This window comes from Balearica regulorum, chromosome 5 (genome assembly GCF_011004875.1).
Source record: "Balearica regulorum gibbericeps isolate bBalReg1 chromosome 5, bBalReg1.pri, whole genome shotgun sequence".
NCBI classification, from domain to species: domain Eukaryota; kingdom Metazoa; phylum Chordata; class Aves; order Gruiformes; family Gruidae; genus Balearica; species Balearica regulorum.
In genome coordinates, this window is record NC_046188.1 from 16,195,508 (window position 1) to 16,209,484 (window position 13,977).

Below are 13,977 nucleotides of genomic sequence, written 5' to 3' on the forward strand. Positions count from 1 at the left end.
CTTAAAAATTCAGATATTGAGAACAGGTGTGTTACTTTGCTTTACTTGGGGAACCTTGAAATTATGAGAATAGTTGGTAGATTGTCAAAAAAATGCTAATGAACTTGATCAGAAGATTATCTGAAACGGTAGGTCAAAATGGATAAAATTTTGAGGGAGGTTTGAGTTAAAGCAAAAACTGCAGCAAGTGCCAGGGATGCTCAGTACAAACAGTGAAGGCGTACGTGGGGAGGAAATGAAGTGCTTTGTTAGAGCTGACGAGGGGTTTCCTTTGGGAATCGACAAGTTGCAGCGATGGTGTTAGTTCCAGGTAACTGATAGGGTCAACTTGTGAATAGTGCTGCAGAAGGCAAAAACAAATGACTTGGACCGAATGAAGCAAATGTTTGTTGCCAGGTGTCAGATTAGACAGCTGTTTAAATTATGTTGACCTCCACACTTTATTTCTTCAGATACCATCCCTTCAGCACTGCACAGATTTATATTACAGGCAGCTCTGAGGAGCCTTTGTCTTTAAATCTGAAAGGACTGCATATCTAGTATGTGCATCGCACTACTTTGTGGGAAAACAACCTCATTAATCACAGACTGCCATAGACAGGGTCACAAGCAGGGCACCTGGGTGATTGATCCACTATGAGCAGGGACTAACACAATTCCCACCTGACAGAGCTCAAGGACTAGAGATGAGTGAAGTATTGTACAAGAAGAGAAAGGATCTGCAGGCTGAAGTAGCAGTAAATTCCACTTTTGTTCTATGTGCTCTTGAGATGGGAGTGGAGCTAGACTATACCCCATTTAACTAATTTGGGAGGTTATGAGTGCAAGGTAGGGAGGAAGGTAAGAGGACTGTCTTGAAACTGGTTTTAGAAGGCAGACCATAAGAGCAAAGACTATGATACTAGGAATTTTTGTGTGTGTGTGTGTGTGTGTGTGTGTTGAGCGGTGGGTGGATTTTTCCTTTTTTTGCTGGTTTTAATTTTTTTTGTTCTGGATTTTTTTCCTTTTTTTTTTTTGGATCTGCTATACCAGATCCCTTGTTTGAAGCATGAGGTGGAACCAGTTCATAACAGACTTATCAAATGAATCCAAAATTTCCTCCTACTCAGGATTGCTGAAGGATGCTTGTTATTTAATATTTGTGACTATAGTTTAAGAGTCTGCATGTGGGAGTTCTGAAAAGATGTATCATTTCTTGACTCAGGCTGTTTCTGCAGTGAGTAATTTAAAAAAATGCTCTCGTGTGTGTCTCTCTTTTCTGGACTTGTGTTTAAAGTTCCAGTAAATAATAGTTGAAATCACATGGTCATATACTAGAAAAACACATTTGTTTACATACACAGCTAGATTTTGTGTGTGTGTGTGTTAAGATTTACTATTTCTCTGTTCTCTTTTGTGAAGGGTGGGAGGAAAGAGAAACATCAGGGAAGCTGATTTCAGACTTCGAGCAAAGCATGTTCTAATGTTCTTGGTTAAAAACACAAGTCCTATGTTAATTGTCTGTTCAGACACAAAACATATTAAAACATTTCCTCCTATAAAGATGGAACTGTCTTAATTTATTGATGCTGAATTCATTGGGAAGGAGGGGAAATGAGTTAAAACTGTATTTTACCTGAAAAAAAGGTACTTTTCTGGTATTACAGGCATTGCAAATAAATACTGATAAACTGATGCATCTGAAAGTCTTGATTCCTCTATTCTTCTCCTTCCTTATGCAGCACTTGCATTCCATCAGCCTCTAGACTCTTTGAAGGAGAGTTCATTAGTTGACGAAATCTGTTCACACGACAGTGTGTTGTCACGATAGACTGTTGTGTCTCCCTTTAGCAGCTAAACACTGTGACTGTAATGCAAAGAAGTACACAGTTGGTGGCTTGATTTGCAGGCAGGTCAGATAAATTTACTAATACTTACTTTAGTGTTGCTGTTTAGCTATTCTCTGACGCATTGGGCAAAAAGGCAGGATTTTCTGCTGAAAACATAAGGTAAGACCTATCTGTGTCCTGTTTGTTACAGCACAGTTTGCTCATCGGTTCAGCTGCTAAGGAATATGCACTTTGAGTTGCTCATTGTAGAGTGGACTTGCTCCTGTAGTAACAGCCAAAGCATTTTCATACGCTGTCACAATTGTTCCATTCAAAGGCAGGGCTTGCTCTCTTGCTGTGTGCCATGGTCAGAAAGCACGCATACAACACTGCTCCTGGAGAGAAGAGGGAACTGCTAACACTGGTCACGGACTGCCTGCACTAACTGGATTGTCCCAAGCTTGCATGAGCTCAGGCTCACAGGGACATTACTTCAATCTCCCTCCTTCATGCTGTTCATACAACTTTTAGGGGGCAAAGGAAACTGCAATGACAAGACAGCACTTCTCTAAAAAATCCACAGGACTTTGACATCAGTATTGGGACCATTAGCACATGGCACCTCCAACTCTTAAAACAGTAAATTTGTCCCTTATCTGCTTTTCTACGCAAGTTTCCTCCTCTTAGGATGCGGAGAAAAAGTCCTGTTTACTGCATTGCTCAGTTCAGATTAGTTGTGCTAGTAAACTCAATTGTTTGACTTTCATTCAAGGAAAGTAGAAATATGGACCAAGTAGCATGAAACTCTACAGCCACTAGTAGATAGGAAGCTGGACTAGAGCTACTGGTCCATGTGGTCACACAGTCCAAGAAGATGCTGCTGAAGGGATGATCTATCGGTGATTGTAGACCAAAGCCATGTTGTGGAAACTTATTTGTGACGGTACTCACAAATAAAGTCAATGGAGCTACTTGTGAGAGGACGATGCTGTCCACATAAAAGAAGATTTCACAGTGAGATTCTTTTGTCAACTAATTCGAACTCCATTAAGTGCAACTTTCATTTAAATAAATAATATATTAGAGGTGAATGGGGAAGTACTCTACATAAATCTGAAGAAACTATGCTGAATCACTGAGTTCTAAGCAAGTATCTCACTTGGGCAAATGGAAGAAATACGCTCTTACAATGCCCCTTTTCATTTTGCAGGCAACCCTGGATTTAACCTGATGTAGCCTGAGGGGACGTAGTTTGGCCCTGACTTATTTTCATATCTAAAATAAAAATCCATATGACATACTGCTTAAAGTAGACTGTGTACCAGGTTGACCACTAGACAGCGTGGATCTTTTAGCCACTTCCTCTCAACATATGATCTTTAATTTAATGGCTTATGTTTGTAAATGTGATTTGACCTGAACACTTCATGTGACAACAATGAGGCAAATCATTAAAAGGGCTTCAAAACACTGGCTTTTAGTACTACCCTGGTGATAGAAGATACTCCATGAAATACTCTTGTACTATGGTGTATACATATGGTAAAGCCCTGATCTGGAAATCAAGCAGTGAATATAAGGCTGCTTAAGTTTATCCTCCGTGTTTCAAACCAATTAATTTAGTAGTGTAAATAACTGGATGATAAGTAATTGAGATGGAATGATCTACAGCAGGAAAGCCTACATATTAAAGTTTCATTAGGGCTGCAATCAAGCCTTCAGAGAAGATGCTGTCTGTAGAGCAGTAGAAGCAACAGGTCATAACCAGAACTCAAGGCTATCTCAGTTGCTTAAAGTTAAAAGTTGGATAATTGCCATCACTGTGTCTCTGCCTTTCAGTGAAATGGTAAAATTAATAGTGTTCAATGCTGTGCAGAACACAACACTACAGGAACACAGAAGATAACCTTAAGTAGGTAGGATGACATGACATCACATCCAAATAGCTCATACCCTCAAACAGCATTTACTTATCTTCTTTTTGAGGTTTTATTTTGGACTGAGAATTATTTTTAAAGGCTAAAAGGACTATATTTTTCTATTATTGGAATAATTTTTTGATCATTTTGTAATACTAGAAGATTCTGGAGTTCTCACAGGTCAGGCATAAAGGGCAGGATTTAGTTTACCAAGGGTTATTCTACATCATCTTTCTACAGCTGCTTGCTGACCTTGCCCTGATTTCTCCTACATTGTAGCATTAATACAGAGTATGAGAGTCGTGGTTGTTTGGTTGACTTCATAATCTTAGCTTTCTTGCTATCAGATAACTGTCACTTGTATAGGCTGCCACAATCAATAAACTCTTGAAAGGCCAGAGGAAAGAGAATGGCAAGAGAACAGTCTATAGATCCTTTGAGATTAGGGCTGACTTTGCATTATATGACTAACATTATTAAGAAAACAAGCTCAGTTTATGTAAAAAATGTGGAAAATTCTCTGTGAAGCATTAATTCCAAGCAGCATCTAAGGATGGTCTCTCTGGATGCATTGGGAATACTTGACACATCCTGGCATAACTAGGAAATGGGCATTACTGCTGCTGAATTGATGAGAGCAGGGGATATACGGACTGCTCACATTACTAACAATATGAAATATTGTCACAGGCTCTTCATAATTTTCCTGGATATCCATTACCTTAACAGACACATGGTGGAAAGACGCAGGACCTGGTTAAAATAAAGGGTTATCCTTTTGGTTTAGTTCCTGGCAGGTTTTAAGTCATTGCTAATTTAAGTGATCCTAATAGCTAACAGCACCATTTAGTACACTGGTTGATCATCCTTCAGGTGGCTGGCAGCTCACATGGGCAGATCTAGAAGGTAGGTGGTAGGGTTAATTTAATTCCCTCCATGTCTAAGTATCCACTGATGTGTTCTGAGGCTTGGAGAGCTGACATGCAACTCACAGTCTCTCCCTGCTTGCATCTAAGCTATCAGGAATTGTTTTTATCAGGTATGAAGATCTACTGCAAAACTTCACTTTTGTCATTGAGAACAACGCTTTGAGGAATATGAAGGTTTAGGTCATTGAAGTCAACTGGGAAGGATTTCAGACCATTCGCCTTAAGCTCTGAAACATGAAACCTGTTACAGCTTGAAATAGCAAATGTATTTTACTTCCATTAACTTTCCTCTAAACACACATATATAATGAACTCTCTTCAAATGTATTCAACATGTAAACAAATGTTTGCTTATTTCTATTAGGGAAGCAACTTGTTTGCTGAAGGCAAAATGGAAATCCATTTGCCATATAAATAGGAGAAAACATCACAATCTTTTCATTTTGCTAACATGAAAGAGAACACATTGTACCAATATTTTTGCACATGGGCCTTGGCCAAGGGGGAAATACAGCAAAAAGACAACTGGTTTGAAAATGTTCTACAAAACAGAAAACAAGAGATTGGTATTAATGGATCTCCTTGTGTTCTTTTACAGTTAATTACTTGTCTTCTTTATACAAACTACTGTAATGGAAATGTTAGTATATTAGCAGAGAGCATTGGATTTGCGATGTATCACAGGAGTAATGGCAAATGGATCCCTAAGGTATAACGCAAAAGTTCCTGGGCTGGTAGAAGGCACATCAGCTCTGACCTTTGGTTATAGGGAGAAGTTTAGGTTTACAGAATGCAGCTTTTTTTTTTCTTGACTTCTTACATAGAATAACAAATAAGGAAACTGCCCTTGGTGGGGTAGTGGTGGTGGAATACAGTCTTTAATGTGCAGGGAGGAAGTGAGTAAGGTGTTATCATCCCTTCACATTTGAAGGGATGATAACAGGGAACACGGTGTTTATGGAAAAGTTTGACCTTATTGGAAGCTGAAAAGGTCCACTGTGCAGAAATGGACGTAACTTCAGAAAAGCCTGGATCTTGTAAATAAAGTTTTTTGACAAATAGTTGCATGCTGTAAACTTACCCATGGAAAGCATTTGGCTAAGGAATCATCTTCCCTCTTGATGACCATAACAAAATGAGAAGAAAACAATTGTGCCAAGTCCTCATGTTTTGGAACAATCATGCGATTACCTTTAACCTATCTTCTGGATTGGCACTTGGGGTGTTAATCCCAGTCAATTTCTCTGCTCACTGTGAAAACTTAAAATAAAAGCTTTCTTTCTCTAGCCCTGGTTGTAAACACTACAGACAAGAAAGTTGGACAAGGGTTCCTGTGTCCATGTGCTGTCTCTGAATGTACATCCTATTGGAGGTAAAGCAACCTATTGGAGTTATGCTAATTTTTAGCAGCCTCTTCATCACTGCTTTTAAAAGATTGATCTTATTTTAGTGAGAGTGAGTTAACAGACAGCTCTGTCTCACAGTTCTGTAAGTTCCTATAAGCTCCTCACTTCCATCTGCATAACCATGAGACCTAGAAACATTTGCTTCTTAATGACCAAGATAAATAAATGTTCTCACTGTAACAAATGAAATTTGAAAACAAGTGATATATTAGTGTACAAATTTCTCAGCTATTTTAGTACTTTCTAAAGAAGGAGCATAAATAGCAGCTGAATGTACTTTATTTTAAGAAAACTGTATGTGATATTTGCTAAGTGCCACTTAATACAACTTAGGAAATTAATAGCAGCAGTAAAAAATAAAACTTGTCTTGGGAAGCATTTGGAGAGTTACCTACTCTTTGTTCCTGAGCCCCAGCTTCCTTGCTTTTCTTACACAAGCATTTACATCACAGTCAAGAGGGTTACTTGTGCACCTAAATCAGTGAGACAGTCATTTCCAAACTAGTATGTACATCTCCTTCTCCTCTGCTCTACAAGTCTGAGGTTGCCTGACACCATCACTGGATCTCTGTTCCCATTACTATATGTAAATATTAAAGTACCAGTAAGTGATCCAATTTTCTAGAGGTTATACAGTGGCTATACGTTGCTAGATGGAAACAAGCCTTCTCTGACAGCTTGGTTTCTATTTTTCCTTACCCCTCTCCCTTGCTTGCCTTAGGCTGAGGTAGATGATCCAAAATCCCATAAGAGAAAGTGAAGTGACATGCACAAGAGTTGTGGGGGAGTTCTGAGCAACCTGATCTAGTTGAAGACGGCCCTGCTCGTTGCAGAGGGGTTGGACTAGAGGACCTTTAAAGGTCCTTCCAACCCAAACCATTCTATGATTCTATGAAGGGTAAAGGAATTTTTGTCTCCAGTACCAACCACTACAGGATGATGGTTTGGCATCTGCGCCTTCAAAGCACAGATCAACAAGAAAAAACATTTCAGATCCCTGTGAAAACAAAGGGCCCAAATAGAACTGGTCTTTAAGTCACATAATAAATGTTACTGGTAACATCTCATATTAGCTTTCTTATGGGGGGACCATATCTGTCTAGCTGTTGCGTCTGATGACCTTGTTTTAGGAAAAGTATTATATGATGGGTCTATTAGTGACCGAGCAAAGGTCTGAGGAGTATTTAGGTTCCTGTATTCAACTTTGTTTTCTCTCCTTTCCTCAGCACTGTTTATTTATGGGACAATTGAATCTGCATGGCACTTGGAGTGCCACAGAAGGGCTGGAGGTACTTTGCTGTTCTGAAGGAAATTTAATTTCTTCAGGCACAGTAATACCTCTTGAGAGGCCTGAAAGTATACTGAATAAATTTAAAGTCTATTCTTCTCTGCTTTATTTTGTTGTTGTTGCTGATTTTCTTTTCTCCAAGTAGAATGTAATGAATAATAGTAATCCTATCCAGTTAATAGGAGGGTGATCTCTAGTCCACAGTCTAATGGAAATATACCTGCACTTCTGCATTAATTTAATCTGACTTTCATTAACTTCAGGGTAAGTCTGCTTATTTTTTCTTATTTATGTTATTTTTATTTTTAGCATCCTTCTCTTCCTGTCTTTGGGGCCCAGTTCAACAGGGTTCTTATTTATACACCTTTTATTGTATATTTTTAATTATTTTTTTATTTAATAAGCTTTTCCCGTAAAACATCAAGTCTCAAGTGATTGAACCAAACAATTGGGAGAGACCAGAAAGAGAGGATGTGACAAAGCAGGATCAGGGTGTGTGCAGCACAGTCAGCAGATGAAGGGACCCGAGTATTCTTTTTATCCCAGCACTTGCAAAGCTGCATCTGGAATGTTCTGTGCAGTTTTGGGTGCCACAGTATGAGAAAGACAATGACAAACTTGAGAGAGCTTAATGGAGGGCCAATAAGTTGGTTAGGGGGCTGAAGCATATGATGATGATGATAAATCTAAAAACTAAGCTGGAAAAAGACCTGAGCGATGTGATAGAGTTTGATGATCTCCAGAGATGACTTTGAAGCTGATTTATTATATAATTCTATGATTTGTGTGATCCAGATAAACAGGATGATAACTTCTAACAGACTCTATTTGTTGTCCAAAATGTCTACAGTAAATGGTGAGGTAGAAGAAATAGGTTAAGGTTTTAATGGGTTAAGAAAAACTGAGAGAGGACTAAGTAAAAAGTCCTCAATGGCAAAACCCAGAGGCTTTGGCTTGGTGCCCTGTAAAGATAGAAGGTAAAAGCTTAGAGAAGAGAAGCTGCGCTTAGAGCACACTTTTGAGGTGTTTCAGAGGCATTCAGTGGGTGGAGATGAATGAGTGTCTTGGTCTGTAGAACAAGAGCTTTTGGAATTACAGTCAAAGAAACTAACTGAAAACCTAGAATATCATATTATTTCTTCTGATGCCCAAATATAAACATATTATCCTATCATTTGGCTATTGACTCTGTTAACTGTGTAAAATATATATGTACATATATACATCACTTATACATATATCACTAGTATTGCTGGTCATATTGCTAATGATTCAACGTGATAGTGTTGAATGTGCCTTTTCTAGGTGTGTCTTTTAATTTGTTCCTATTTTTGGTTTGCATTTATATAGACTAGGCCATGAAGAAATTCTTCTGATGAACTACAAGGCTACATTAAATTATCAGCAGACATCTTTTACTGGCAAGGTAAGTTAATGAAGAAAGTAATGTCTAGCAGTGATGATAATTAGCATAACTCTCACCATAAATCTGAGAATGCTAACTATCCCATTAGTCCGGTTCAACAAATTATTGATTGGAAGCAGCGTGAAGTTTGGATTTGGACTTCTGATTCACAGCAAGTCATGGCTGGTGAGATGAAACAACCACTAAAGCGATGTGTTCCCTCACATTCTGGAAATGGTCCAGTTCATATCCAAATTCCAGTGCCCAGTTCTTATGTAAACAAAGGTCTTCATTAATTTTCTTAAGGAAGGCCTGATATAAGCCTTTTTAATCTTCTTGTCAGGATTTTCTTGTCAAGTAATGGATCTTGGCAAAGTTAAAGCTTATTACATATGCTAGACATTTTGTTCCATCATTTTTGTCCTTGTTTTGGCAAAATAATTGGGCTATTTCTAAACACTGGAAATCCCTTCATGTCTCAATTTTATTATGTGGTCTAAAAATTATTGAGCAAGGCTGCTTTTGAGGCAGCATCAGCATATGTTTCACCGGTGAGCTATCTGCAAGTTCAGAGGGGGGTTTTTTTGTTTCTTTCTTTTTCACCAGATCTTATTTATTCTGAAAACCCTGTAGCTTTCTCTGGAACACATCAACTCCCATTAAAAAAAACAACCAAAGACTAAACTGGATTTCCAAAATTTCATATCATACCCAGGTAGAAGCTCAACTACAAGTTAAAAGTCTGTGAAGTCATCATGATGTGTGTCATTGCTGTCTGTTGCCTCTTAGCAGGCTGGGATCAGGCACCGGCAATGTGGGTGCTCTGCCTTGTATCACAAGCACAGACACCAGAAGCCTGTGCCCTTCTCCAGATCAGCAGCCCCTGCCCCAATATGTGTGCACACATGCACAAACTGCCACACATATACACACACGCACACACAAACATATGTTTAATCAGGATTTATAGGATCAACTTGATAATGTTCATATCACAGAGAAGAGCTTCCATGGAATTGGCCCACCTGTGGAGATGGTCCTTCATGAGTACCAGAGGCAAGGGTCCCCGTATCTATAAAGCTCCACTGAGTGGCTATACTAGCAATATACATTTGAGGTTCAGAAGGAAACCTTGATGTGGGATTTCTTCAGGCTTTTTAATAGGACTTGATGAAATGCTTACATCTGGTTTTGGAGAGGTGTTCCCAAGGACATGAAAAATGGGAAGATGAAAAATGCTTTTCAGCCATACAGATCTTAGTAGAATTCTGGGAGGTGCTGTGTTAAGTGTTTGGGACAAGGCAATTTTGTTCAAAACAATTTAAACTGATGGATGTGTTGCTCCCACATGGAACAATGTTGATGAGACTGAAGGATTAGAAGACTTGAAGGACCAGGAAAGGGAAGCTGTGACAAAGTGAAGGCAGCACACAGAAAGCAGTCCGTCTTGACTTGTTAAAGCTTTTCTTAATCATGTATATCTTGTTGCTTGCATATACGAATGGCAGCTGCCTAACCTGGAGTCTTTTTTTCCGCAGTCAGGATAATGTTTAGCTGCATGCTCCTTAGGACTTAAACAGCAATGTCTGAGACTTTTTAACTCCTAAGTTGCACATGACTGGGTGCTGGAAAAAGACTACTCCAGGGTCTATGTTCATCCCACTGCTGTCCTGTGCAACCTCAGGGCAGGAGCTACTTTTGCTGCTTGTGACTGTGTAAGGTTTGGATTAGCAAGTGCTCTGCTCCATGCCAGGTTCCCAGCTGATAACCAGGTCAGCATTGGACAGCATCAGATGATCTAACCTGAGAAGAATGGGTGTTTCATCAATATAAACCAGACCTGTCTTCCACTGACGACAACCAACTTCTGTCCTTGGTGGTCATCCAGCTTACTGTAATATTGCAGCTTGAAACCAGACAAATTTGCACATCAGGTTCTGATGTGTATGGAACTGGATATCAGTCAGGCCACGAAGTCCTCAACAGGGTGAACTATGAGTTGCAAGGCAAACCACTTTGGTTACTGCTGAAGGTGTGTTGGGGTAGCTCTTACACTGGGTGTGCTGTGCAGGTACCTGTTGAGTACAGGGCAATTGACTCCGAGGGCTCAACCTCCCAGGCAACAGGTACCAGGCAATGTGATGTGGTCGCTGCCAAGCAAATCAGAGTCCCTGTGAACTCTGATATCCTTTTTATAATTTCTTCTTTTCTTTTTGCATGGAAAATTGAGAAATGGTTTGTAAATATGCTGAGGGGCTGGGGCTGGGAAAAGAGTTTGTCCCTGCTGGTTAAGATCCTAGATGTGGGCACTGAAAACAGTTGTGTGTCTGATGTGTGAGAGCAAAAAAGGGGTTAGGACTGCTGTTCAGCATTTAATTCAATGAATTTTCAGCCTGTTGGCTATTCCCCGTCTGTGCCTGTCATTCCTGATGAGTGGTCTTTTTCCTGTAGAGATCTTGTCTGCCTTTGCTTGTATTTTACTGTTCCCGCTGTCCTTGTATGAAAATGTGACTGGTTTCTGTACCGCAAGGGAAAAAAACGGGTTGCAGCAAGTGAGGAATAAGCAGCAGTCATGGCTGAATGCTTCATCTTGACTTAATGCAAATATCCAAACAAAAAAAATCTCAGTAACAAGGAAGGGAAAAAGCTTCATTGCAACAAACACTAGAATCCAGAAACTGTAAGGCAGGATGAGGTGGCATTTCTTTTATTACCTTGGTGTGCTTTCAGGGAGTGTTTTTGAAAGATGCATAAAATGAATTAATACAGTGTAGAAATAATAATAAATGCTATGTAACAGTTTAATTTGTATGAAGTCTCTCAACTTCTACTCCAGAGAGCTATGTAAACACATCTTGTTTAACCTCCTCACTTATGTGTGTGGTGGTGAAGTATTATCTCTATCTATCTCATGCATGAAGAAACCATGATGCAGGGCCAGATTTGGAGAAAGCAGCATTTGCAAACCTTCTGGGTCCTGTTTCTCTGCAAACGCTGGCACCCCGGATGCTAACAGCCCAGCTGGCTGCTGCTCTAGGGCTGGGCAGGGAGTGCTGCTTCTCTGAATTGCAGAGAAGCCAGAAAGAAGGTGGTAACTGAGGCAAGCTGAAAGAGATCCAACAGTAATTTTACTGCTGGGTTGTGGGGTTCCCCACCCCCCAGGTTTTTATGTTTTCTTTCTTAAAGCAGACATGTTTAGTACTGAAGACTGGATTCTGTCTCTTCTTACTGGATTGTTTTTGCAGCAAGACTAGAAATCATGCCCCAGTGCTGGAATTTTCAGGGATTTGTTCTGCTTCTCATCTAGTAACATTGTTCTTCAGCTCCACTGCAAACACTGGTGTTTTATAGCAGGCACTGATGGATCGAGTCCTGCCATTGGATGCTTGGGCATAATTCTCCCCCAGGTTAGTATCTGCCTCAGAGCACCAGATACAGAACTGTCTCAGCAGTGTATGCAGAACTGAATTTCACTATGTAAAGACTATGGCTGGGGCGGGAGAGTGTGGGTGGCTGGTGATTTTACAGGAGGACCTGGGTCTGCCAGCAGTATCCTACTCCTTACACTCCTGGAGATTTCAGTGGCTAAAGCAACATCTAGCCTGTTCGCAATTCAGCTGGAGGAAATGCACATCAGAGGCATTGCTGCTATGCTGCCTTAGGCAACTGCGTACTTTGCCTGTGTCTAGACTTGGTCTTGGTCTGATCAGGGGTGAATAAGAAGAGATGCTGCAGATTGGTTTCTCCTTCAATAGTGTGTGCTGTGGGGTCTTTCTTCTGAGAGACAGAAATAAGGCCACAAACTTGAACTGGAGTCCAGTTCTGTATTTGTGAGTACAGATGAAGGCCGTGTGTGTCTCTGTGAGGGATGGGTAAACGTTCCTCTTGCTTTGAAATGTGTTGCTTTCCTCCTGTACGTTGGACTTGCATTTTCTCATAGCAGAAGTGATGCTAAAAAGGAGGTGAGGGTTGACCTAGCAGTAGAGGGGTGACCTAGCATATTACATGGCAATACATCACAAGCATCAGCAGCACCAAAGAAACCGGTAAACTCAATTTCTACAATATCTCAGATTCTGCAGTCTGTTCCATACTGGGTGGAGATTCTCCATTGCATTGAAGAACAGCTGGTAAGGAGTAAATTCAACAGTCCTTAAAGTGTTGTTGTTTAATTATTATTCCCAAAGACTGTGTCTTGGCACACCATAGTTCTAGGAGATAAAGGAGAAGACCACATCACAATTCATTGGGCTTCAGTTCGCTGTATATCATAAAGAATATATGCTACTTGTTTCTCTGCTTTTGCATATTTCTATTGCATGGAACTGATGAGACTTTTCCAGTTTACTGTTGTAGGACTGTTGGCAAAGACTGACAATCCTCTTGTCTGGTTTCCCATTTTTTTCATTCCTTTGTTTTTCTTTGTTTCAAATCATGGTTTCACATTAAGAGGTCTTTGGCATCTACACTGGCATACAAATCTCACATCTGACTACTCATTTGCCATTGTACATCACAGCACTGTGGTTTCCCAGAGGTCAGTGGAGCCCATTAACCCTGTAGGGCTACAATACAGTAAAATTGAATGCGTTCCATGCCACCTCCTTACCCTGAACTCCTAATTTACTAGTGCTTCTCCATCTTTGGAAAAAATTGGAATGGATTTTGAAAAATATCCGCAGCTTTGCCATACAGTAACTTGTAGAAAGATGGGAAAGACTTTAAATGGGAGTAAGAAATAGGGGGTATGTGTATGTGGGATGGAACAGTGGCTGACTATTACTTTCTTCAAAACAATTTGTCGCTCAAGAATTTTGGAAAAATTTTCTTGGAAAGTCCCACTGCAGTGATGCTCTTGCATAACAGTTTGTCAACCACTTCTAGCAAAAGAGAAATGGCCATGTAGGAAGCTACAAGAGGATTCACTGATGATTCCACCAAGTTAGTGATTTGTTGTAAGAGGTTTGCCTGCAGTGTTCCATCTTGTTTGGAAAATGATTCATCAGACAGTTGAAGATAATCACCAGATAAGGAAAGGGAGAGAGATGATGTTTAGTGATGGCATATGCCAGTAACAAACTGTACCACACTAATGAAATTTAAAGGTTAAGCACAAGTTAGTATTAATAACAGATGACCACAGCAAATCAGCACTGAAAGTGTATCTAGAATGCTCTGGAAAAAAAGTTTAACAGTGTCTAGTATATCTTCCATATTTGCAA